General features: G+C 47.5%; 1 protein-coding gene across 1 annotated transcript in view; it reads left to right on the top strand.

Moving 5' to 3' along the window:
* Positions 1 to 3,043: 3,043 nt before the first annotated feature.
* Positions 3,044 to 26,301, top strand: part of SLC45A3 (solute carrier family 45 member 3) — a 42,768-nt gene continuing 19,510 nt past the window's right edge. The window contains exon 1 of the mRNA XM_032792509.2: positions 3,044 to 3,114. The gene's annotated coding sequence lies outside the window, so the exon portion shown is untranslated. The remainder of the gene's footprint in view (positions 3,115 to 26,301) is intronic.

The raw sequence follows: 26,301 nt of genomic DNA on the forward strand, positions 1-26,301 counted from the left end.
GTTTGGGAGATGCCATCACTTTTTTTTTTCCTGCCACAGTCAAGACAGAGCAAAGCCCAAGGTGCCTAGCAAAGCTCATGGGCATATTCAAACTCCACTGAGCACTGGTCATGCCCTTGAGCACCCCCAAACACATGTAGAACATCTGCACAATCTACTGTGAGCAATGCCTCATTTTGATGATGACTCAGCGGGCAGAGCTGATTTCACAGTGGAGCATGGAAGAGTTTTGCCACCTTGTTTCCCCACTGTTCCCCCCATTCCACCCTTAACTCCAGCTGAAGTCAACAGGAGCAGCGGATGCTCAGCATCTTCAAAATTCCAAACCAAGAAGTCTCAAAGTGGGCTCCTCAAGAACAAAGACCCCTACCATTACAGGCCACCTTAAAAAATCTGGCTGCTTGTAGCTAGCCCAATGTCACACAGAGAGGCAGAGGCAGAACTGGGACTAGAACCCAGAAGTTCTGACTGCCATACTATGGCTCTAACCATTAGACCTTTGCAGTGCATCCTGGAGGCATGGTGTTTTGGGAGTCAGACATATGTTCCAGCTGAGAATACACCATACAGACTACACTGAAATAACACTCACTTACTTAATTGCCCATCTATAATTATAAGTGAACAAGGTTTCCCCAAATAGAAAACATGGAGGGCTCTGCCCACGCAAATTTACAAGCATAAACATAAGGAGACTCTTTTAAAATGTGCTTCCAGCTAAATATGGACTGGAGGGAACTTTTGCAGGAAACAGCAGCAGCGTTTCCACCCGTCAGCCATCCCAGTGAGCTGTGCCAATGAGTCAGTTCCCATCGGTTCAAGTGACAACAAGTGCAGGTGCTCCTGTGCTTTTCCCAGCAGTGCATGGATTCCCTTCAGCAAACTGTTCAGGAGGGAACAGCTGCTCAAAATGAAAACAAGACTGTCCATACACAACTGATCCAAACTGGAATACAAAGTGGGACTGAGACCCAAGCAGAGACCCAGTGGTACTCAGCTAAGGGACACTGTAAAAATAAGTGTCTGTGTCTCTGCAGCTGATAGAGCTGGGTGAATATATTGCAAAACAGTGGGCAATATATTCACCCAGCTCTCTCGGTTGCAGAGACACAGCTGGGTGATGCATCGGCATGCCAGTTTGACATCAGCTGAAGAACGGGCCCAAGTGACTGTTTGCAAACACTAGTTTGAATTAAGAGCAGCTGTTCGTGTCCACCACATTCCTGCCTTTTTTTTCATCTTCTGTTCATGAACATTCACACAAACAGATATTTGTTCACATAGATGTTTGGGGAATGGCTGTTGTTCGTACGGGCACCCGTCTTTACATGTGGATGAGGGGATTCATGGATGAACAAAAGCATTCATTATTCCTTAAATCATTCCATTCAGGCATCCAATCAAAGAGAAATATATATATATACCGAGTGACTTAAGCAACAAATCACACACCATGAATAATGAATAGGGGACTGGTCACAAACTGCCCATAGTGTGAAACGTGTTTTCATTCAGTTGAAACAATTACAGATTAGAGGGGCTGGAGACGGAAGGTCAATACTGTGGATCATTCACAATCAAGGATTAAAAAAAAAACTGGGGCTAAATTGTTCAAAATGACTAATGACACACTTTGGTTTGTTATTGTAGGGTTGCTGATGGCCTGGGCATTGGGGGCTGTGTTTTCTAGTTTGTTCAAGGGCTCTGTGGTTCTTATTTGTTATCATAGGTCTTGTCATAGGTGTTGAGACTGCATGCCCTGGATTCTTATTGTAGTGTTGCACAGGACCACAGGTCGATGTACTTTGTATTATTATTGTGGGGTTGCTCACAGGTATTTCATCTCTGTTGAATGAAGTCTAGTGCCTGGAAGCCAGCTTCACAGATCCTGGTGAACCACTTGATTATACAGGGCATTAATGTTCCTGGGTCTGGGTCAGCCAAGTATGGTGCTACGGTTCTGGCACGGTTCACTGGTGCCACTTCAGTGAAGTGGTCCAGCACCAGCATAGGTAGTGTTAGGTCTCAGGACCTTCTGGGTTGGCAGAGTCTAGTGCTCTGGATCCAGCGCATTTGACATTGGTCATCTACTTGCTTGAAGTAACTTGGCTGGAGCCCAGTGTAACTGGCACTAGAGTCAACCATGGTGGTGGAAATTGAGTTTGTACCCAGGTCAAGTGAGCCTTGGGCCCACCTAGGACTACATAGTTCAGTGGCAGAGATCCAACGTATTTACTTAGCTAAACCACTTGTCCAAGTGTCAGCAATACCTAGACCTCCAGGATAGTCAACTGGGGCTCTGGCATTCCTCTCCTGGGAGTTTCTCTTGACAAAATCAGGCTGGGGTCCTGACTAGGACATGGTATGGCCTCCTTGCCTCCCGAGTCCTTCCGCTGGGTTAGCTCTTGTTTTACTGTAGGCCTGCTGGAGGGCACCTGGCTGGTATTGTAGGGTTGCCCAGCGGCTGTGCCCTGTGGTGTGTTATTGTAGGGTTGCCCAGCGGCTGTGCCCTGTGGTGTGTTATTGTAGGGTTGCCCAGGGGGCTGCGCCCTGTGGGTGTTATTGTAGGGTTGCTCAGGGGAGCTGTGCCCTGTGGTGTATTATTGTAGGGTTGCCCAGGGGGCTGTGCCCTGTGGGTGTTATTGTAGGGTTGCCCAGGGGGGCTGCGCCCTGTGGTGTGTTATTGTAGGGTTGCCCAGGGGGCTGCGCCCTGTGGTGTGTTATTGTAGGGTTGCCCAGCGGCTGCTGCTCTTTTAACGTGCATTTTAAGCGGGGAAGGGAGGCATCTGTTTGAAAAGCAAGAGGCTCTCTCAATTCTCTGTGCTGACGCCAAGACACGGGGGCAGGGCAGGCTGGAGCCCCGCACGCCCCAGGAAGCCCGGGGCCGCGAGGGGATGCCCCCTCCTTCCCCCGCCCCAGCGCACCCCGCCGGGACAGTGCGTTCCCCCCAGCGCCGCGGCGGCGCATGCTCCCTGCGAGTGTCCAGCAGCGAGGAGATTTAAAAGGCGGCAGAGCGCGCAGCCCAGCGGAGCAGCCGTCCGGGAGCCGAGCCGAGCCGAGCCGAGCCGGACCGGACCGGACCGGACCGGACCGGACCTCCTGCCCCTCTCCAAGGTAGGGCGAGCGCGCGTGCGGGTCCCCTGCCCGCCGGGCGCGCTGGGCACTCGGGCTGAGCGGACGCGGCTCAGACTCTGCCGGGAAGCGGGGGCTGCCCCCGGCCGGGGAGAGGGGCCAGAGAACCCGGCCCCGGCAAAGGGCGAGCGGGGCGGGAGTGGCCGAGAGCAGGGGCCCGGCTGGGCTGCCCCATCCCTTGGCCGCTCAGCCACCTCGCCCGGCTTTCCGTGGGAACTCGGACCCCCCACGCGCGGGGCGGCTGACTCACTCCTAATCCCTGGGCCGGGGGTTCTGGGGGACACGCAGCAGCCCTCGGCAAAGCCTCTGTCAGATAGTCCCTGCTCCGCTGTCCTGCGTTTTGGGTTATTGCTTTCCTGGGGGGTCAATCAGTTCTGTCCTGGGACTGCCCTTGGAGGACACGCGGCTGCCTTTATTTTGGCTTTTTTTTTTCTTTTAAATAAATGTTTATTCCTTTTCATATCGGGCAATGAAATAACTTCATCTCTGGATCTCGCGTGTTTATTATGACCTTTCAGTGCTTTCCTTTCCCCAGGTTTGTGTTGTGCTGGCTCTACTTAGTTCAAAAACAAACCAGGAATCTGAACTATGTGGAACTCCGGGGTTGCTGAAGTTTGTCAGTCGTCTAATATGACTGTAAATATATATACATAGATATTCAGTTTTGACATACTCCAGCCTTTCCCTCTCATGCATAGAGCAAACAACATGCTTTTAACACACTCCTCATCTGTCAAGGGGGTGAGAGACCGCAGAAACTGGCGCTTTCTGGAGGAGGGAAGGGATTTTGAGGGCTAACACTCTTCCTGTAGCTGTAAATAAATGTGTTCTACCTCTCCTGAGGTATTTGAAAAGGTAGTCAAACGTGGTGCCTTTTTAAGTAACATTAGTAATAACAATGAGGCCATTGGAGACAGGGAGCTCCTTTTAATAAAAAAATATAGAAGTAGCTTTAGTCAGCACCAATGGATGGTGTAAAAGTGCAGGAGGTAGGTGAGAATGTCACATCACGTAGTGCCAATAAGAAACCAGTGTGTTGTGTTGTGTTGTTTGTGTCCTCCTGATCCAGTTTTGTTCTTGGTGGATTTTGTGTATTACTCTTCTGGCTGCTTTTGTGCAGTCCAGAAGTTGTTACATATGTTAGTCCTAAACACTGGAGGAAAGGGGAGGAAAGTCTCTAGGCAAGAAGAGAGATGAATCTGGACTTTCCAGAATCTTGGGAGACTTGCAGGGACAAACCAGCCAATGCGGTAATTAACCTGAATCAAAGACAACAAGCATGTCACAAAACTAGTAATGTTGGTATGACCTGAGTTCCTGATGGCCATGCTGTTTTAACTGAGTAGGTACCAGTTCATGTTTCCCTGTGTGCAGGGCCCTCCTAAATTCACGGCCATGAAAAATGCATCAAGGACCATGAAATCTGGTCTTTTATACAGCAGTGGTCCCTAAACTTTTTTGTCTGGCGGGCGCCAGACGACGAACCGCCGAGGACCGTGGTTGGCAGATGAGCATCCACTGAAATGCCACCGAGAAGTGGCAATGTCAATAGGCGTCGCCGCCAAAATGCCACTGACAAGCAGCGTCATCCAGAGGCGTCGCCACCAAAATGGTGCCGAAAATCAGCAGCATTTCAGCAGCGATGCCTCTGTATGCTGTTGCTTCTTAGCAGCATTTTGGCGGACGCTCGTCCGCAGACAGTACGCGGGCACACTTGGATGCCCTAGCGGGTGCCATGGCACCCACAGGCACTGCGTTGGGGACCACTGCTATACAGATTTCACAGGGGAGGCCAGTGTTTTTCAAATTGGGGATCCTGCCCAAAAGGGAGTTGCAGGGGGGTCACAAGGTTATTTTAGGGGAGTCATGGTATTGCCACTCTTTCTTCCATGCTGCCGTCAGAGCTTGGCGGCCGGAGAGCTGCGACTGTTGGCCAGATGCCCAGCTCTGAAGGTGGTGCCCCATCAGCAGCAGTTCAGAAGTAAGGGTGGCAATACCATACCGTGCCAGCCTTACTTGTGTGCTGCTGCTTTCAGAGCTGGGTGGCCAGAGAGTGGCGGCTGCTGATTGAGGGCCTTGCTCTGCAGGCAGCAGCACAGAAGTAAGAGTGGTAATACCATACTATGCCATCCTTACTTCTATGCTGCTGCTGGCAGCGAATCTGCCTTCAGAGCTGGGCTCCTGGCCAGCAGTCACTGCTCTCTGGCTGCCCAGCTCTGAAGGCAGCGCCGCCACCAGCAGCAGCACAGAAGTAAGGGTAGCAGTTTCACAACCCCTCCTACAATAATCTTGCTCCCCACTACACACACACCAACTGCTTTTTGAGTCAGGGCCCCTACAATTACAACACTCTGAAATTTTGGATTTAAATAGCTGAAATCATGAAATTTACTATTTCAAAAATCCCATGACTATGAAATTGACCAAAATGGACCATGAATTTGGTAGGGCCCTATCTATGTGTGACTGCTTTTAGATTAAATAGAAAGTGTAAGGAATTATGATTTTTTTGTTAGTGTCCTATCACTGATTTCAGTGCTTCTCCAAAGTCACTTGGTCTGCAAAACTGGACTGGGAATGTTTCAGGAACAACACTTCTACTCCCAGTCTGGACCTGGAAGGTTCATGGATAATGAAAAGGAATAAATCAAACTCAAACAAGGTTCAGTTCAGGTTTGGTTACGGTCTGAGATAAAGGTTCAAGGATGTCTGTATGTGACACTTGATCAGAACTTAACTGGGAGTTTTTTGAAAATTTTACTCTATTTCTCAAAGTGCCTAAATGACATAGGTTCCTAAATCACTTTCAGAAATGGGACTTGGGGTGCTGAGTCACTCAGACACTTCTGAAAATCTTTCCTGCTAACTTTTGAACAACTTCTAAGTTACTCACTATACCTGCAGGCCTCTTTCTATCAAAAAGGATCAATTCATGCCACCGGGACCCTTCTCGCATCTTTCCATTGTTCTTTGGTAGCTTTCCCACCCTTAAGGGAAGTGGTTCCTAGGGGCTTGCAGTGAAAGAGCCAGGCTTGGAAATCAGGGATTTCTAGCTTCTAGTCTTGTGCTGAGAATGCCCAGTTAGACTCTGGAACATGTTGCCGTAAGATATCCTTGAGGCCAAGGACTTAAGAGGATTTTAAAAAGGATTTGACATAATATGAATATCCAGAGTTGTTAATAAATAACTTTATGAAAGAAAGAAGTGAAAGCTTGACAAGGGAGAGTTTGATATATAAAACATCACGCTTCAGGACATAAACCAACCTTGAAGTACCAGGAGACAGGAGGAAATTTTCCCCTGTGGGAGGGTTTCCCATAAGAGTCTACTGCAGGGCTTATTCCTCTAAAGCAGCTGAAGTGGGCCAGTGTTGCAGAGGGGATACTGGACTAGATGGACCACAGCTCTGATCGTGTCTGGCAATTCCCACAATCATGTCTTGCCATCATCTCTAAGGGGTGGTCTGTTGTTTAAAACACAAGACAGCACTTGCTTGGGGAAAAAACTTTGAAACCTCTTGGGATGAATTACTGATAACATTAGGCCCAACCCCTATTGATTTGTGTTGGAGGTGTCCAGAGCTAGGGATTCTCCATACATAAATCTGAATAAGATAAAGATTCCTAAAGAATCCTATTGATTCAGAAATACATCGAATTCTGTACAGTACATTACAGACAAACACACAAGGAAATCCATCAGCACAATCTTCTAGAAGGTGAGGGGGGGTGGCATTGCTGCATTTGAGGTTGATGCTGGCAGTCAGAAACACTCGCTACATAAATCATGAGGGATGCTCATATCACCAGACTCTGAAATAAAAATAAAACCTTCTATAAAATCTGGAGCTGTCTTATTTTTGATGGAGTAACTACACAATACAGATGCTGAAAATAAACTCTTAATCATTTAATCTAACAATGTACTTCTGTTTGGAGCGCTAAAAGGATCAGTCTTCCCTTGGTTACACCTCTGTACCTCTCTGTGGAAATTCACCCTGGGTGGAACCTAATGTACTGTGCCAGTTTCATGCAATCAACTAGAGTAACTGCTAGTGTGTTCTCCAACGGAAAATCTGACATAGGAGTGCAGCTCTATGAAGTTGTGCTCTGGAAATCTCATCCTGCTTGTAATTTGTCTTGTTTTATTTTCACAATATAAATTACTGGCAATTGACAAACTGGATCAGACAACTTGTCCATGTAGCCCAGGATTCTGACTCCCACCATGGCTGGTGCCAGATGCTTTCTAGAAAAGTGCAAAAAAACCTCTTAATGGACAATGCAGAGTAACTTGTGTCTAGGGGCAAGTTCCTTCCAGTCAGTTAATGGCTGGCCCATTCACTGAGCATGGGAATTCATGCCCTTAAATTTGTATCCTAGCTTCTGTAGCAAAGGATGTTCTTCTAATTCATATGCATGTCTAATCCACTTGCTAAGCCCTTGGTTTGGCCCCAACCACTGGCGCAATGGCAGTGAATTCACCAAGTTAACGATTCATTGTGTAAACTATCTCCGTTTGGTCAGTTTTTAAATCTGTTACCTTTCAGTTTCATTTTGTGTTAAATTCTCAAACCATATAATTCTGGTGATCCCCATGCTGCAGCATCTGTCGCTCCACTTGGACTCTTCCTAGCTGTAGCCCAATTCAGGACTCTGTTTGTAGTGTTTCTAAAAGCTGTTTTGACTCTCACTTACAAAATCACAAGTCCCTCTTTGTCCCCTCCAGGCTATTTCTCATCTGTCTTTGCCACGTATTTCTTTGGTGTAACTTCAACCATGATCAGATTTGTGGACAGCTCCAAAACTGGAGTTGGACAGAAGCAAAGTGACCCAGAAAGATAAGAGCAGAGCAGAGGAAAGCAATAAAGGGGAAGATTGCTACTAATCAGTGTAAAGCCCTGCACCCTGGGAGAAGAAATAAGCAGCACAGAAGTAAGATGGGGGAAGGGAAAGGAAATTTAAAAAGCAGCACCTGGCAGGTTTATTTTCCTCTCTGCTGTCCCAGAGTCACTCTTTCATATAACCAAACCCTGTAGCTTCTGCATGAGAAGGTGCAGGGCTGGGATTGGGAGACAAGGAAGGGAGGTGTCCCTGGGAGGCTCTTTGTCTTAAGAATAGCAGAGAAGCTTGCAAACAGTTGAAGGCATCCATGAAATAATATGTGCTGCACCAGGAAAATATTGCCTGGAAGCATGTGAGTGAATTTCACTTTAGGATATGCAAGCAAAATCTCCACGAGCATGGAACATCCAGAGGACAGGAAAAGAGTAAGACAAAGATGTCCTTTGCAGTTTTTGTCATTTGGCTTGTCAAATCCCAGGTACCTGTTTTAAGACTCAGTGCAGAAAACTCTGACATCCTTTAAATCACAGTATTGCTTGTGCAATATGGCATTACTCACTGCAATAAGAGTAGCAGTGAGAGAGGTGCCTGTGTGTTTCACATCTAAGCCACCCAGGGGCTTGATCATGAAATATAACTATATGGAATGCTAAAAGACTCCTTTATTATTTTTGTGCTGCTCCTTGGAGGTCTCTAAACTTGTGGCTTTTTTTGTTTTCATAGCCTCAAATGTCAGTTCCTGGTTTAGTTTGACAATATTTAACATTTTTGCTAATCTGCATAAGAGAAAAAGCAGACCCCATGAATATTGTCTGGCAAAATAAGAAATGTAATAGAGGCACATAGCCCGAATGGCTTCTTTGTCTTGGTGGCAGAGGGAGGCTGAAACATGTTCTGCAGTAAGCAGGTGTTTGATCTACAGGCATTGAATAAACATTTTTCTTTTCCTCTAAATGCCCATACTGTGAAATTGCGGTCGCCGGTCCAGTTCTCAAGATCTTGTTCCATGTCTATGTGCGGTTAGTACCTCTGCAATGAAACGTGGCACTGATTTCCAGCTGTTTAGAGCCAGAATCCCAAGGCTGCCATTCCCAAGAGTTAAAAAAATTAGTCCCGAAGATCACAAGATCGTTTGGTTTTTGTTTTTTTTTAAATACATGATTTAATCCAATGTTGGGTTCTTTTTACCTTGCTTTCTGGTTTCTGAGCCTTTAGCCTACGTAGTCTTGTATACGTTCAACTAGCCTCTAACTATTTACATATCCTATTTGTATTACTGTGTGAAGAATAGGAGCCCCAGTCATGGGCCCAGGCCGCATTGCATTAGATGCTGCACAAACCCAGAACAAAAAGACAGTTGCTGCTCCAGGCCGCCTACAGTCTAAGTATAAGATGAGACAACAGATGGATACACGCTAACCAATGGGGGAGGACAAGGAAACAGTGAGACCGTATTGGTCCGTGTAATCGGCACAACAGCAACCTAACCATGGTCAAGTTTTTGGTGGGCATCACAACCAAGGAGGGTTACGGAGGAGAATGAGAGAGCGGTGCGGATGTTAAGGAGGAGCTGAGGGGCAGCATGGGCAAAGAACAAAGATGCTTGTTTGAAAATTAGAGCTCTCCCTTCCCATGAAATCTCTGGGCTGGTGTTTGAAATTCCCACACTGGGTATAAAACAGCAACTGAAATGATCAGTGGGCTGGATTTTCATGAGGACTAGCTCACAGCTGTGTAAGTAGAGCTTGGCTAAACAACATCTGGAGTGGGATGTACCTCACTCACTCACTCATGCCCGTCACCCCAATCGGGGTATGGGCCGCCAACCACAGATCTCCAGAGTCCTCCATCCTGGGCCATTCGCTCTAGCTGGTTCCAGGTATAGCCCATTTTTTTGCTATCAGCCTGAAGGTCGCGTTGCCAGGTGTTTTCAGGTTGTTGCTCCTCATCTCTGCTGCAACCTGCGCCGTCTTTCCTGACTCGTACATGGTCCTCACGTTCCATGTGCCTATGGTAATCCTCCTGGTTGCAAGAAGGGTAATCAGCTTAGTGGCTTCCTCACGGCTTTCACCACCCAGCGTCATGCATCTTCGAGTTGAAGACCCTTCTTTTTCCAGGGTAAAAGTCTCTGTTGTTGGCGTTTCTGTAGCAGGTTGATTTTTTTTACGGGGTGGAGTTGCTAGCCCCACGCCCAACCCTCCTCCTTTATCCTGACTTGGGACAGGCAGATGGCCCCAAAGGACCTCTCTGGTGGAGTTGGGATGTACCTACCCAAGTATATAAAGGGTGTAAGTAAGTGGAGGGGCACAGGACTCATACAGGGTATATAACCTGGACTAATGGGAAAGGGAAGAGGGAAATCTGGTGCATGGTTCTGAGGAGAGAACCTTCCCAGCTCTCAGATCTATTAGACTGTCGAATAATGCCCATGGGATATGCTGACAACCTCAATGCTTGAGACACATCAAACCAGACTGGACAAAGCACTAGAGAATGTACTGTTGGGAACAGTCCTGCATTCTCCCCTGTGGGGGAGATGATGCAATAGGGCCTTTTTCATCTTTAATTTCTCTGAACACAGTCCACTCTTATTCCCCCAGAAACTCCCATTCATCGTTGTTCGCAAATGCCATTCATAGCAGGGCACGAGCCTGGTAGGCGAGAGCGGCAAACTCTAGCTTTCCCCCGCACCAGTTGAAACTGAGCTTGGGCACTGGTTTGCATGTGTCCTCTTTTCTGGTCATCTTGGCTGCACAACTGTTGTGATAACCCTTGGCCAGGTACTTAGTAACGGGCAGTGCCAGCACCATAGTTTTGTGGCTGCAGTAGGCAGAGTGGAAAGCTCCAGCTCCTGCGATAATGGAAACTGCTGCCCATGGTGGCCTCACTATGTGCTAGAGGCATCCCCAGGGAGTAATGCAGAAGTATCCATAACTCACCAGAGGTCTCCTTCCCCTTCATGTGTATCCATGTAAATACGGCAGGATGCTAAGATGCCTGCAGGAGGAGAAAACCCTGCCTTTTCCAAAGAGAGCCTGCAATGGAGAGTGCACCGCTGACATCCTGCTAAACACAGCGTAGTTGTAAGAGGGGTCTCGCCCATCTGTCCTCTTCAGCAAATGCCTCCAGCATTAATGCAGCCCACTTTGTATCAGTGCAATGCTAATCTGTTAAGTGTGCACAACAAGAGATGAGCCCAAATTCTGGCTCCAAGCACTCCTGCACTAAGTGGCTGATCCTCCTTTCTCTGGACTATCACCCTGATAGGAACACAGCACTGGAAGGGATCGCCTGGGTCACTGACTCCAGTCTCCTGCTATCTCAAGTTACCCTATCACATTTCTATTAATAAATTTATCAAGCTTCACCTTAAATAACTAAGGCTGGGATTTTTACACAAGCGTGTAAATGGAATTAGATGCTCAATTCCCATTGGATGTCGGGGCTTTAAGTGAAATCCCAGCCTAAAGCCACTTCTTTAGAAAGATGAAAATCTCCTTCCAGGTACATAGAGCCGAGCAGCACCCTCATGTGAATTCTTACAGCTGTCTGTTAAATCCGTGGGAGATGGGAATTCACGATGGTTTGAGATGGTTTAAAAAAATGCCAATTTTCATGTGAAATTTTGAAAAATCTGTTTTTCCTCACCTCAGATTAATAAAAAACCTGACAGATTTCTGTGGGTAAACTTGATATTTTGGTAAAAATCTTTGGTTTGTTTTTACAAAAGTTGGAGATTTTCAACCACCATGAAAAGGTTCGTTTTGGTCAAAAAGCCATTGTTTCATCAGAAAAGCGTTTTGATGGAAGATCTGCGACCTGCTTTATTGATGATGCCAGGACCATAACAATCTTAATGAATATGAACGAAGGGAATGGGCTATAAAAGTGTCCCTAAAAGCGCTCTAACACCCCTTTTCATGGTGGGGTGGAGGGTAAATGCCAGACATTTCAGGGAGAACTATGGTCCACTGCCCAGTCCAGCTGCTTCTCACACACTCAATGGTCTGATATGACTCAGGGGAACTCCCTGCTTCTAGCTATCTTGAGGCTAGTCCTCAAACGGCAAGGTCTTTTGTCTGTTTCGAAGACTATTTCATTTTGATGACTGAAAACGGGAGGGAGAAACCCACCACCCTGCTGGTGGGGGTCAAAGGGCATGCTGAAAGGTAAGTTCGCATCAGTTCCTTCAGCAGAGACATAAATAACTGGAATTGCAGGCCAGAAAATTGCTATGAGAATGTACTAACTACCATGTGATTACAAAAGAGCCTATTCGTTCTATGTGCATCTGGGATTCAAAGTGTGTCCTCCAAGGAAGAGCACGACATCACACTCCTGAAATGTCAAGGACAAAGGGCTGTATAACTTTGAGATTGTTTTACTCCGGGATTTTCATGGATGATTTCTGGACAGTTGTGGTGCCCTCCCCACCCCCCACAGTCCCCAGTGGTGATCCTCTGTGTCTATCAAAAGATAGATTCACACACATACACACTATGTTCTCAAGACCATGTCTGCAAACAGCACTGTTCAGTGGAACTCCCTTTGGAGGGAGTGCTACTGGAGTACTCTTGCTACTTCTGAATTGGCCAGCAGGGGTATTAATAAGGCTAATGCGTCATTCCCTTCTGCCACCACTCACAAGGTTTGAGCATTTTGTCTCTGCTGCATTCCCAGAGAACCACAAATCATTTCAATAATCCAGCCAGGATGTTTTATATGTCAGTGCAGACCAGAGCCATTGGTCTGGCAATTAACTACATCAAGTGGAATATCTCAAGCACTGCAGCTTTCTAGCATTGCAAATTCTCCCCAAGGCTGGTGCTGGGAGTTCAAGGCACGATGCTGGCTCAGCAGTGAGTTAAGTCTGAAGCATCTGGCACCGGCCACTGTCAGAAGACAGGATAGGTAGACCATTGGTCTAACTCGTGATGGATAGTCTCATGTTCTTAAATCCCTGATTGTGAAGTATCCACCTTCCCGTCGTAAGCAAGAAGTTCTGCTCTCGCTTCCTATTTTCCCAGCTCTGTACACAGGCAGTGTGGTCTCAAGACAAGATAACCACTAACACCCTCACAGTTGCTACAGTCTTTGAGACTTTTTGTTGTCTCATCATCATAAATGAGTAAAGCAGCTATAATGCTGATACTGCAGGAGCCAGGGCTGACTTGCCAGTAGTGTGACTTGAGTTCAGTGTGACTTCAGCACATGTTGCTCATATGGGAAGAAGAGACTGAACTAGTTTTCCTTCCTATTGTGTTTCCAATAATGGAACTAAGAGGGACAGGCACTTTATACATTTCCTTCTTGTTTGTTCTCTTCTTTACCCCTTTTTTATGGCCAGTGCTGGACTGCTCCCCCAGACAATCTACGGAAGCATTACTATTTTTTTAACAAAAGTAATACAGGGGATCATGGGAAAAAAACATGTCAAATCTCATATGTTTTCCCAGGCGGATCTGATTTACACTGAAATTCCCTTTGCACCCTGAAAGAGCTTTGAGGCTGTCTCGCCTTCTGCCAGGACATTAAGTTGCAGAGGGGTGTGCTAGGGAAGGCCTTGTCCCTGGCATCCCAAGTGGAGTTTGAGTGGTCCAGCTTCAGCCATCCCTACTCCATTGGGTACCTCTGTCCAAGAAATTCAGTTGTTTTGAGCCCTTTACTAGCTAGTAGGGTGTGGTGCAAAAGTGGTCTGGTTTTTACATGAATGTCTAGCTGGTGGCAACACTTCCTCTGACCCTATGGATTTGGTATTGACTGTGTTGGTTGCTCTCAAATTCTGTAATTGCAGATTTTGTTTTTTTTTTAAACTTATTTTATTTTGCTGCCATTCTCAGTCTCGCATTTCTAAGCCTCTTGCATTTTTCAGATTCTTGACACCATGGAGAGATGTTAAGCTGGTGAGTTATCTGTCTAGGCAGGAGGACATGTGTGGAATCCCTGGATCATATGCTTCTTTCTTTTAGTTGTTAGTCAGAATGTTTCTAATTGTGGAATGTAATGATGAGCTAGTTTCCCATCTGTGACTGGATGTTTCAGGGCTTTTTTGTAATTTCCTTTGTCTTTGCTGTGTGCATGTGTAATGTCAGGGCTGACTTTTAACCTTCTTCCTCCATAAAAGTCCCCAACCACTCTCTTTAGGACTGCTGGGAAACTACTCAAGTGAGTCCTCAAATGTCCAGAACAAGAGGTTTGGGACACACTTCCTACAAATGGGCCTAAACCAACAGGTGCAGCAATGAGCCAGGGAATCTGTCCAGAGAGTCTGCATGCTCCATGTGGCTCAGGCTCAAATTGACCCTTGAAAGCTGGTCACTACTGGAAATGAGGCCCAGTGGGCCTGGTTCACCATTGCACTGCACCTTGCAAAGTCACTTGCACGAGTTGAAAATGCTACCTGGTCAGAATAGGAGCAGTTCACCCACTTTATGCCCATATAAATGGCTGTGCAAGGTGCTGGGAAAGGGCAAATTAAACCCTATCTGGCTTTCCTGGCACCCCCTGAATCTAGCTAAGCTATCCATGAGTATCCGTGTCAGCACCTAAAGAGTCTCTACCTCGTGTAGGAAGAAAGGCGGAGAGAGTTGTACTGAGGACTCAAGGGAACCTATTTCTTTCCATAATGAATTAACCCCTTCCTACCAAGAGCTGGGAATTGAGGGACATGGTGGCTGTTGAGCTGCTTCTGTTATTGAAAATCTGGTGACAAAAGCCCACAAGGTGACCTGGGAATGCACAGTACCCATGTGTTATTATACAGCGACTGAACGGGGGAGAGTCCCATTCCGACCTCCTCCTGCAGTCAGATGAGTCTGGAATTGGATCCAAGCTTGGCAGGCTGGGTCCTTTTCTAGTACTGAGAGAGGCAAAGGCAGATCCTGAACTTGGCAAAGCTGGGTGGAAGGAGCCACCTGAGGCATGGCTAACCCATCCAATTGCTTCCAGAAAACCAGACAGGCTTCTTTTGCGAATGAGCGGGGAGTGTGTGTGTCTGGCTGGAAGTAGGAGGGTTGTCACATTTTCTGTTTTATTATTAGTCTCTTTTGAGCGCTTCTGTTTCTGTTCCTAGAAACAGAAAGAGAGCAGCAGGGTGTAGGGGGGAGGGCAGATCCTGAGCCACCTGTTGGATTTCCACACTTGTGGAGGCCACTGTCCTTTTTAAGTGTCTGTGTCTTTCTCCTCACTCCCTACGCCCCAGCATTCAGTTCACAACCAGCCCATTGTGATGCCGGATTAGAGCAGCTGGGTGGAGCCTTTCAGGCTCAAGCGTAACTTCAGTCCCTTTAAAAAATCTTTGGAGGCTTTTTCTTTTTTTAATTTTTTTAAAGAGGATGGCAATGCCAACAAGGGGATAATTTGATGGATTACGCTGCGGGGCTGAGAGGCTCTCCCTAATCCTCTTTGTGCGTCTGTTTGACCAGACACGCAGCAGAAGCCCCCAGCCTCTGGCAGAGAAAAGGCAGCTCAGCAGGGTGTGTTTTACACACTGACATATAAATACGGGGGCCTAGTCATGTGGGGCTCCTCGGATATAATCTGTGCCAGTTCCCACTCCACGGAGGAGGGGAGGGAACCTGGCTGGAGCTTATTATTCTCCCCCCCCTATTCAATTTACATTTTTATTCTTCTGCTAATAATAAAAACTAGAGCAGGGGAGGGAAAGGAGAGGGGCAAACTAGGCCAGATGTCATGGTGATGGGCACAGTAGGCGAACCAGAATAAAAAGCAGAACCAAGTTTTCCCTGATCCCTGGGAGTGTTTGGATCCTGACTTCATCACATGGGCCCATCTCTTAAAATAAAGCCTGAGCAGGCATAGTGCTGTGGGACCCGCTTAGAGAGGAGTTGGAATGAAACTCTGGTTAGTTATTGAGCATCAGTCACAGGCCCAGTTGGAATGAAACTCTGGTCAGTTATTGAGCATCAATCACAGGCCCAGTTATCAGGTCTCAAAAAAAGATATTGCAGGACTGGAGAGGGTTCCAAGGAGGGTGATGAGAATCATAGAAACGTAAGGCTGGAAAGAACCTCATGAGGTCACGTCCAGCCCCCTGCACTGTGGCAGAACCAAGTAAACTAGACCATCCCTGACACGTGTTTGTCCAGCCTGTTCTTAAAAACTATTAGAGATGGGATGAGACCGATGTGGGAGGTCGATTATCTGCCTATGGTGGGGCTCTTACAGCTTCATCTGAAGCAGCTGGTGCTGGCCACTGTCAGAGACAGGATCTGGGCAAGATGGACCTTGTCTGGCGATGCTTATGTTCCTCCTGTGTTGAAGAAACAGCACTAGGGCCAGCCTCCGAAGTCCTGGGGAATAACGTGTTGTGTCTGAGACTCCCAGGTCCTGGATGCAGATGACGAAGCAGAAATTTGGTTCTGAGCAAACAAAGTTGTTCAGGGCTGGCTTGCAGGGCCATAGGTGCAGCAGTCCCATTGCTGTTCCCTCAACATTGTCCTAAGATCTCCTTCTTATGGCCAAGTTCAGCCCTGCCATATCTCAGTCACTGTGTTTGGCCCCTCGTTGCTGATTTGACCCTCTGAGTGGGCTAATGTCTTCCCTCCCCGACAGGTTCTAGCTTCTTTTTGATGGAAATGTGCCTGAGCTACAAAGCTCCAGTGCAGCTCTGAGCTTTCCCAGTGTTTGAGAGTGCCGGGATTGGGAGCCTTGGCTCTGGCATTTCTCCCTTGCACAGGAGTGCCTAGCAAGTCACGGTGAGAGGCCCTGCCATGTCCTGGCTCCTATCATTCTGCACTAACCGCTACGCCACATTCCCTCCTAATGCCGGCAGTAGAAGCCTGCAGCGCTGGCTCCTCATTCCTTGTCTTAATCACTCAATTAAGCCCTTCCATGGTGGGCTGCAACTGAGCCTTCCAGGCAGGAGGTACCTTCCTCTGCTACTCGACAGACCTGAAGTGGGCTGACCTCTGCAGAGTACTGACCACCATGATCCTACCCACTGGGCTGCTGATGCACTGCCCTCTCTAGAAGCGTAATGTATTCCCTGTGGTGTCCAGCATCCACCCATGGCCTCTGCTTCTCTGGTGAGTCAGTCAACTCCCCTCTTGGTCAGGCATGTGGTTCCTGTTTTAACAGGGACAGGCGAGCATGTCAGGCCACCGCCTTTGCTGCAATATCGTTCCTCTGGGTTGGAGAGGGTGAGGGACAGGGAAGCAGGACACTGGAGTTCAGTGTGATGGAACCTCCCTTCCTGGTTCTCCTCCTTTGTCAACCAAGTAGAGGGAATGGATGGCTGGGCCAGAGGTCTGTGGAGCCCGGCTGGCTGCTGAGCTCACCGGAAGGGTGAGGCTTCAAATAGAGAGTCCCACAGAATCTCTGTTGTGGCGCCACCAAAAAGCATGAAACGGGGAGAAGTGCAGGGGTAAAGAGCAGGGGGACTGATCCACTCAGGGGCACTCATTTCTACACAACAGGCTACATGTAGCTGTTAGCCAGCCCGGCATCCCCAGGCCAGGAAAGAGTCCTGAGGTAATACTTCTTCAGAACAGTGAATTCTCTCTTCAAGGTGATAGACTATTCTGTAAAATCACACTGGCTCTGATCACCGTTCCCTCCGCCCCCTGCTCTCTAGCAAGATAAATTGGTGTGGCTGGATGGTCTGATCAAAGTAGGAGCCTGTCTGAGTCACATGCAACCTCTGAGGCAGTGTTTCCTAGTGGCCTGAGCACCGGAGGGACTCGAGATCTCTGCTGAAATCCCTAATTCTACCATTGACCTGCTGGGTGACCTAGGGCAAGTCACGTCACTTCCCTGTTCTCGGTTTTCCCCCCCACTGAAATGGAGATGACGAGCCAGTGGAATAGTGAAGGGGGGAACAATGTGTTTCACAGGTTTTGAAAAGAACGGACTTGCTGAAATCTTTTAGCAAATATTTTCAGTCCTCTTCTCTCTCCTCCTCCCCCACGTCCTTCAACACACAATTGTAGGGTTGTTTTTTTTTCCCTCCTATTTTTTGCCACTGAAAAGGAGCTTAGGAGGGAGATGTGATTTGGGGGCTGGGGGTTGGAGGAAAAAAACAATTGTTGAAAAATCCCAACCTGCTCTACTTGCCTCCTTTGCAAAGCCCTCAGCTCTCTGGATGAAAAGCCCACCATAAAAGCTCTCTATTACTCTCATCCCTGCTACTGCTGACTCAGCGTGTGGCCTTGGCAAGTGGCCATGCTGAGCTGTGCCTTAGCATCGCTGTTGGTCAAATGAGGATAACTACTGACCGGCTACCTGAGGCCTTGCTTGCTTCTAGGTGCTTTTCAAAGATGACAGGAAGTACATAGGCACAAAATACTGTAGTGTAAAACAGACTGAGCTGAGTCACCCATTCAGTAAACAAATGGCACCTGAATGAAACACACTCTGGTGTCTGGAATAAGTTCAGAACTCCTGATTTTTCTGCCCCTCCTCTGCATTTTTTGGGGTTCCCTCTGGATTCCTGGGTTCCTTCCTGGACCAGTAGATCTCTGCCTCCTTCCTTGACTTGTTCCCTAACAAGCTGGAAACTTTCACCAACCATCCCAATTTAGCTTTTCAATCCCTCCAGCAAACTTCTGCTGGCGTTGTCTGGCCAGGGGCCTGTGTCTGCTCTGACACAGTGCTAGTATCCTGATGTCAGTGCAATCACTCTGAATCCACACCAGCATCACTGAGATTAGAACCAGGCCCACAATCTTACATGAGATGGCCTGTGGTAGGCCAAGCTTGCATCTTAAACAACTCCATCCAGGCAAAGTAGCCTGCCAGCAGACCAAGGCTATGGCTGGCAGCAGCTTCATTGGCCATCTCAGCATGCATGTTCTGGTCATCAGCCTCGCCTGCCGAGCCATTCCTTTCGAATCACAGATCAGCCAGTACCTGCTGCATGAGGGAACTTAGCAAGAGAATGGACTCCATCACCATAGTTTTGAACAGACATTGGGCAGCAGCCAAATACAACATTTTTCGCTTCCAGATTATCAAAAGAGCTCTGAACAATGAGTGCATGTTAGGTGCTCAGCTCTCTTGAAAATCCACCACTAATTGTGGGTGCTGAGCAGTTGAAAGTCTGGTCCTTCCTCTCTCTCTTGGCCTCTGTCCCCAATGGGGGATAATCCTTCCTCTGTCTCGTCTGTTCAAACCAAAAACTCTTTGGGGTGATGTAAGTTGAGGCTTCTAGGTGTTATTGCAAGACTAGTAATAATGTCGTCTGGATTGGCAAGAGAAATCCAAGGGATTTTTATTGACTAATATCAATGTCCTCCTGATGGTTTAACATCTCCCTGCAAATCAAAGTGAAAGGGGCCTCCCAACCTGCAGCACCAAACATGGTGCCCAAATTCTACACTAGTCTTTGTGCCACACTCTGCCCTCTGAAGAGCTAGGGAAAGCAATGGAATTGCAGGTGGATTTTGGACCTTGAAGCCTTCCTGGACCTCCCGCGTTTGGTACTGAAGGGAAGGGATTTCCAGCATTTGCTTTCCTCTTTCCCTAAAGCATTGGCTGAACCCAGTGAGGCTGAGATAATGGAGTCCTGGGCTCAAAGGAAACATAGTGTTAATTCAGAGAGACTAAATAAATTACACTTTTCCACCTCCTCTCCTCAGTGGTCACTTTCCCTTCCCCTGCTTTGAGAGGGGTCAAGGAGATTGTGGGGGGGCGTCAGAGGAGGTCAGGTGAGTTTTGTTTCCATTTCATCCTGCACAAGTCTGCCACAGCTATTCTCCCTGGGGTCTTTCACAGTCAGCCGCAGTGAATAGACTCTGGTAGTTGTGAAGGGATCTGGCAGTGTCTGAACGGCCCTTCTTTAAACACTTACGCTCTCTTTCTCCCACACAGCCTTGATCCCAGAGGGCTCCCAGAGAGGGGGGAATTAATAATCATCCTAACAATGTCCCTCAGAGGTTAGAAATGTAACATTGTGGTGGTTGTAAATGGAAACCCCGCACCCCTCTTTCTGCCCTTTGCTTGGAAGGACTTTCTGCACCAAACCTGCTGGGTTCTGGAGAGGCAAAGGGGCAGGCAGGATTATGCTGGCTGAAGCATTATGCTACATGCTGGATTAGACCCACGTCTCCCCAACAGTGGCCAGCACCAGTGTCTCAGAGAAAGGTGCAGGAACCATGCAGCAGGGAGATACTTTGCTCTCCATGTAGTTCCTGCCCTGACCATGGAACCATAGGGTTAGTGGGGACTGCAGGAGTTATCTTGTCTAACCCCGATAGTTGGAGATTGACTTAAACACTGAGGCCTGAGGTTTTTATTTCATTTCCAAAAATGAGCTGTGGAATTAATTGTTAATCGTGGTCCAATGGCTAGAACATGAGGCTATAGGAGTGGGATCCACAAAGGTACGTAGGTGCCTAAATTCTGTTTTTTAGGCACCAGTGTGACCCACAAAACTCTCGCCCAGCTTCCCTCTAACCCTGGAAGCACCTAAATTCACTCGTCACCTGTCTTGTTTTTTTCTCTGGATATGCACACTGCAGCCTCACTCTAGGCATCCGGACACCTGTCTCCCAGAGCAATTCACAAACACGGGAAGACAGGCATTTGGCTGCCCAAATATGGGGTGAGGGGGCACGCGGGATAATCCGGTAGGTGTGCTCAGAAGCCGTGTACCAGATTAGCCCCCTCAGGCAAGTTCATAGGAAACAGTTAGGGGGAGGAGGACCTCCCTTATAACTTTAGTTATTCAGGTGGGAGACCCTCATTTCAAGTCCTTCCTTCTGATGAGAAGAAAAGAGTCAAATAGGGATCTGCCACTTCTCAGGGGAGTGCTCCAACTGCCCAGTTATAGAGTAATTCTAATGCTTTCTCTGGACCAATTAATATCTAAGTATTCCGTTACTGAATTAATCTGAAGTAACTTCAATAGGAAAGACCGAGGAAGCCCCACATAAGAATATTCCATAGCCTAGTGGTTAGAGCACTCAGCTGCTCTGTGTTCAAATCCCTTCTCCCGCTCAGGAGGAGGGGGCCTAGAACCAAGGTTGGTCTCTGACCTCCTGGCTGAGTTGCCTGTCCACTAGGCTAACAACTAGAAAGGAGAGCTTTGCCCCTGGTTATTTCCCTCCTCACCCTGCATGGTTGCACTTAGCCAGCTGAGTGCCCGTCTTCCCCGAGTTTTTGGATCAATAGCAGAGTTCCCTGCAGTCCTGACCGAGGTGCCTATCTCTGTGAGGCAGGCAGGGCTTAGGACACCCCTAGCCACATGCCGGCTTTACAGATCACCATCTCAGGCTCCTGTCGTCTCTCCCCACCATCCACCAGAAGGGTAACCTAGGCAGCCAGCTCAGGCTTTGTGGATTGCAGTGTTGTTCCTGTGGTTTTCTTCTAGGTCCTTACACTCAGTGTTGCAACACCCAAGTCCCTTTGTGGATCCCCTGCTGGAGTCCAGGCAGGAGATGTACTTACAGCTGCACTCACTGTGGGACCTTAGGCAAATCTTTGAAATGCAGTGCCTCAGTTCCCCTCTCAGTAAAATGGGGATCCCACTGACCTATTCTGTAATGTGCTTTGAGACCTGATAAATGAGGCTGTACAAATGCAAAATACTCTGACTGTGTTCATTACGAAATCTGAGTGATGCCCCCATCACAGGGTGACACTGGCCCTTGAAGAGAGCAGGGCCAGTGTGTTTTGTGATTGGTCAACTGATCCCAGTTGAGCTTGAAAAGCAGAGAGCTGGTGAGGGGAAGCCTGGGTGTGTCAGGCTGAGCTGGATGTGGGGCTCTCACTGACTGCTTCCCCTGGGAATAGGGAGCCCAGAGGGCTGAAGAATTGTTTTGGTTTGTTCAAGTTTGGACAGTAAAACTGCTTAAGAGACTTTGTCCATGGCAACGAGTCCTCCGGGAGCTGTCTCGTTACTCTCCTTTTTCCCTCTTCATCTGCATAAGATGATGCTTAGCAGTTCCTACCAACCCTGGTGGTTCACAGAGAGTCACTGGGTCTGGTTTTCTATTGCCCTGCAGTTTGCACAGTCAGTGATACCTAGTGCCAAGTGGGTGAAAGGCTGGGCAGACCTGAATGGCTGCAATTTTGATTTGGGAATGTCTTTGACCCTTTGGCACTGGAGGAGATGCAGAGCACTGGAGAATTGGCCCTGGGGCCAAGGGGAATGTGTATTGTAACAAGGAGAGAGGTAGAGAAGTGACAGACTGAGGCAGGCCAAGAACATCAAGGGCAAACAACCTGTTGTCTCTATCAGTGACTCATTCCTGTAAGGACATCAGATTTCTTGAAAGAGAAAATGTTAGGTATCCTTGCAATTCAGTCTACAGAGTATTGATTTGCTAGTTGAGGTATCTCACTCAAACTACTTAGCTTTTTAAAAAGCTATCAGAAATTGTGATTTTTTTTTTTCCCCTAAGAAAACTATCCACAGTGAGAATTCATCCCAAAGGCAGGAACTTTCTCAGCCAGCTGATCATAGATCGACCCAGATCTTGAAAGGACATCGAGTTAAAAATAATCTCCCTTCTGTCTGAACAATGTTGTTGTTACTTGCAACTCTCTGGCTTTGATGAGATCAGAATAAAAAGAGTCCTTTCTTCAGCTAGTTTTGTGCAGCTGACAGCATGTTGTGTATAGGCCATTTCCCAGTGTCTGTGGGGAGGCTAAACCTTAAATAAAAGGTGTTACTTAAAGCCTGATTAGCTAAAAAGCTTTAAAACCCTAGTGTAGCCAGGGTAAATTGTATTTTAACTTGTCAGCTGGCAAAGGGGAAGTATAGGGGTCACCTCTACCAACTACCATGAGTCACCCTGTCTACTCTAGCCTCCAAGGCTGTCAAACTAGTTTCTTTTACCGGCTTTAAACTCAGTGTTGTTCCCTTGTGTTCCCATCTGTCTGTTCCACTTCTGGTCTCATATTTTGAGCGTGAGCTCTTTGGGGGCAGGGATCATCTTTCTGTTCTGTTTGAACAGCACCGAGCACAGTAGTGTTCTGGTTCACAACCAGGGTTCCTAAGTGATCCCACAACATAAATAATTAGTAACCCATTGAAATCTGCCTTGTAACCTTTGAATAAGGAGAGGATATCAACGAGGGAATTGCAAGAATCTAAAGAAGTCACTGGGCTACTAGCTAAAATGAGTTAGCTTCCAAGAATTGTGTCCCCTAGGCAGCTATCTTTCTTGGATTTATCTCACCTTCTTTGGCTGCTTGAATAATAAAGGACCAGTCTTTTCAGGTCAGCTATATTTAGCTGGACCCAGTCAATCCATCAGTCCCTGAACACTTAAAAGTCTCTCCTCCCGCTTTATTGGAGAGGCTGGGACAGCAAGAATGTCAAACATCCAGGGTTTGCCTTTTTTTGTTGTTGAAATGGATCCCCTGTCCACCTCAGAGACTGAGAGTTTAATTTCCCTTTGTCTGGCCAGCAAACTCGTTTTCTTCTGGCTTTCTCCCTTCAAATCATTTCAAGTCCCACCCACCTACCTGGTTACCAGGGGAGGAAGTCTTTACAAGCTGATCTGTCGTTTCTCTGAGTGAAAAGCTATTGCCAGTTCAGTCAGTAGGGTGTAAAAATAATTAAAATGAAATCCTGAATTAAACCTGTGGCTGCGGGCAGGACACTGAGAGCAGGCAGGGCAGATCTATAATATCCAAATGCAGATGACACCCCATGTTCCCCAGCTGCACTAAAAGCCGGTTGGCCAGGTTTGCAAATCTGAGCTAAGTTTCAGAGTGGTAGCTGTGTTAGTCTGTATCAGCAAAAAGAACGAGGAGTCCTTGTGGCACCTTAGACTAACAAATTAATTTGAGCATAAATAAATAAATTTGGATGGTGCTAAGTGTTGTTGTTATTGTATTGGAGCGGAGCTTGAGCAGCAAGGTTTGGATATGGATCTGATCCTGGGGGCTCCCATCTGTAGAGAGGTGGAGTTTGCTTTCCAACCCATCTCTGTAGAACTTGAAACAGAAGAACAGTATCCTTTGTAACGTGAAGGTTGTAAGCTCTTTGGGGCAGGGACTGTGTCTTTGTAGAGAACCTTGCACAACAGGGTGAGGCCCCTAGATGCTGGGGTAATTATACTGTGGTTCTGTGTTTAAAAAGATCAGAGGCAAGGGAGGGCTCGGCAACCAAACCCCATAGGTGTGCTGTGTGTGCCCACAGGTTGGCTCCACCTCCCGCTTTCTGCAAACTCTACTTAACAACTTTTCCAAGGAGTGCTGAGCTCTCTGCATCCGGGCCAGACTGGCTTTATTAAATGAAGTTCCTGCAGGGCAAAGACAGGAATTTACCTGGATCATCTGTTGGCTCCTCTGCAGGGAGAGAGGTGAGTCTGGTGTTCTTCATTTGAAGAAACGCTGGTTCTCTGAGCCGTTCCAAGACTACGCTTTTTGTTTGTGTTTGCCCAAATCAGTGGTTTGATCCTATCCTAACGCTTTTTTAACTCTGTGCCTTTACTCTTGCCACTTCAAAAGTTATTTTTCCTCCCGTGGTATCTTGCTGTTAATTGATTTATCTCGTTAGACTGACTTCACACTTGGTAAAGCAACCCCCATCCTTTCATGTATTTATACTTGCGTCTGTATTTTTCACTTCATGCATCCAGCAAAATAGGTTCTAGCCCACGAAAGCTTATGCCCAAATAAACTTGTTAGTTTCTAAGGTGCCACAAGGACTCCTTGTTCTTTTTCTTGTGGTTCGCTCACCCAGCTCCACTTGTGTGGCCAAAACCAAGTTGTATGCAGTGGTGTTGTAGTCATGTCAGTCTCAGGATATTACAAAGATAAGGTGCGGTAGGTAATACTTTTTTTATTGGACCTACTTGGTGAGAAAGACAAGTTCTGTGTAAGCTAGAAAGCTTGTCTCTCTCCCCAACAGAAGTTGGTCCAATAAAAGCTATTATCTCCCCACACCTTGTCTCTCCAAAACCAAGTTGGCATTTACCTTCAGACTGGTAAATGCTTATCCTGAGAGAGGAAGAAAAGGGACGTTTGAGCAAGGTGCAATTTATACCACAAGGGCTCCTGGCAGCAGCAGCATCACCTGTAACTGGGTCACAGTTGGTAGCTCCCAATCTGCTCTTTAATCCCAATGTACACAGCAGCAATGTCAGGTGTAATCTTCTTACTAAAGTTTAGTGGAGGCTGGATGTGGGGGAGAGAGACACACCTCGCTTTTCTCTCCTGATACAAGAGAGGCAGATCCCGTCTGCCTTGGTCTGAAATTCTAGGGCCGTCTGAGATCCTACCTTCTGCTTCCCCCATTACAGCTACTCTTAATTAATGCTAGAAATCCCACTACAGTACGAAATGGGAAGGGGGGGGTTGCATCTGAGGTCTTTGTATTTTTAAACTTCAGTCCGTAAACCATCCAGGCATCTGGGACTGCAGCGCATGTAACCCACTGGTCAGTGTACATTGTCTTCAGCTCTGTGCCTGATCCACAGAGGATAAGGGTGTGTTTATAGCTCTCGACGTGGCTGTCCAGCTAAGAGTATCAAGGTTCATATTGTCAGGTATGTCCCTGCTTCAGTCTCTAGTTTGCTGTCTAGGATGGTGGCTGTCGCATGCATGATGCTTGGCCTTGTTGAGATGTCCTGTCTAGTCTACGTCTAAGAGAGGTGGATTTCTGCCACCTCAATCCTTTCCCAATATACATTAGTGTATCTCATGGATTCAGAATATCCGGGCCAATCCCAAATCAGCCTTCAAATTTCCCATATTAGCTTAGGGGACAGGACTCCTGGGTTCTGTTCCCACCTCTGCCACTAACTTGCTGTTTGACCATGGGCAAGTTGTTTAAACCCTCATTGGATGCCTCTGTTTCTCCTGCTGTGAAGGGATAACCTCTCAGAGGAGTGTTGGGAGTCTTAATGGTTGCCAAAGCCCAGCTGTTTTAGAGGTGCAAAGTACTTGTGTTAGGCACTCTCTGGCTACGTCTACACTGCACGATTAATTCGAAGTAGTTTAAACCGATATTACAAAACCGATGTTATAAAATCGGGTTTGCGCGTCCACAGTGCAATCACAAAATCGATTGCTTGCATCCCTGGTCCAAGGCTACCAATCGATAAGGAGCGTGCACTGTGGGTAGCTGTTCCTCAGCTATCGCATAGTTCCCATTTCCGTGATGAGAGCACAGTGCCTGATGGGCAGAAACATGCCCCGTGGTCTGGGTACAGCCCCACCCCTCCCTTGTTGGAAGGCAGCAGACACCCTTTGGCGCCTTTTCGTAGAGTGCATGAGCAAACGCAGTAGCACAGCAATCTTTCCCTTTTTTTCACTTGGTGGGGGGGGGGAATAAACTGAGGAGCGCCTGTCCCCTGACCACGCCAGACAACTGTGTTTAAAAACTAGACAACATTGGGGAGCTCAGCC

This window comes from Chelonoidis abingdonii, chromosome 4 (genome assembly GCF_003597395.2).
Source record: "Chelonoidis abingdonii isolate Lonesome George chromosome 4, CheloAbing_2.0, whole genome shotgun sequence".
NCBI lineage: Eukaryota > Metazoa > Chordata > Testudines > Testudinidae > Chelonoidis > Chelonoidis abingdonii.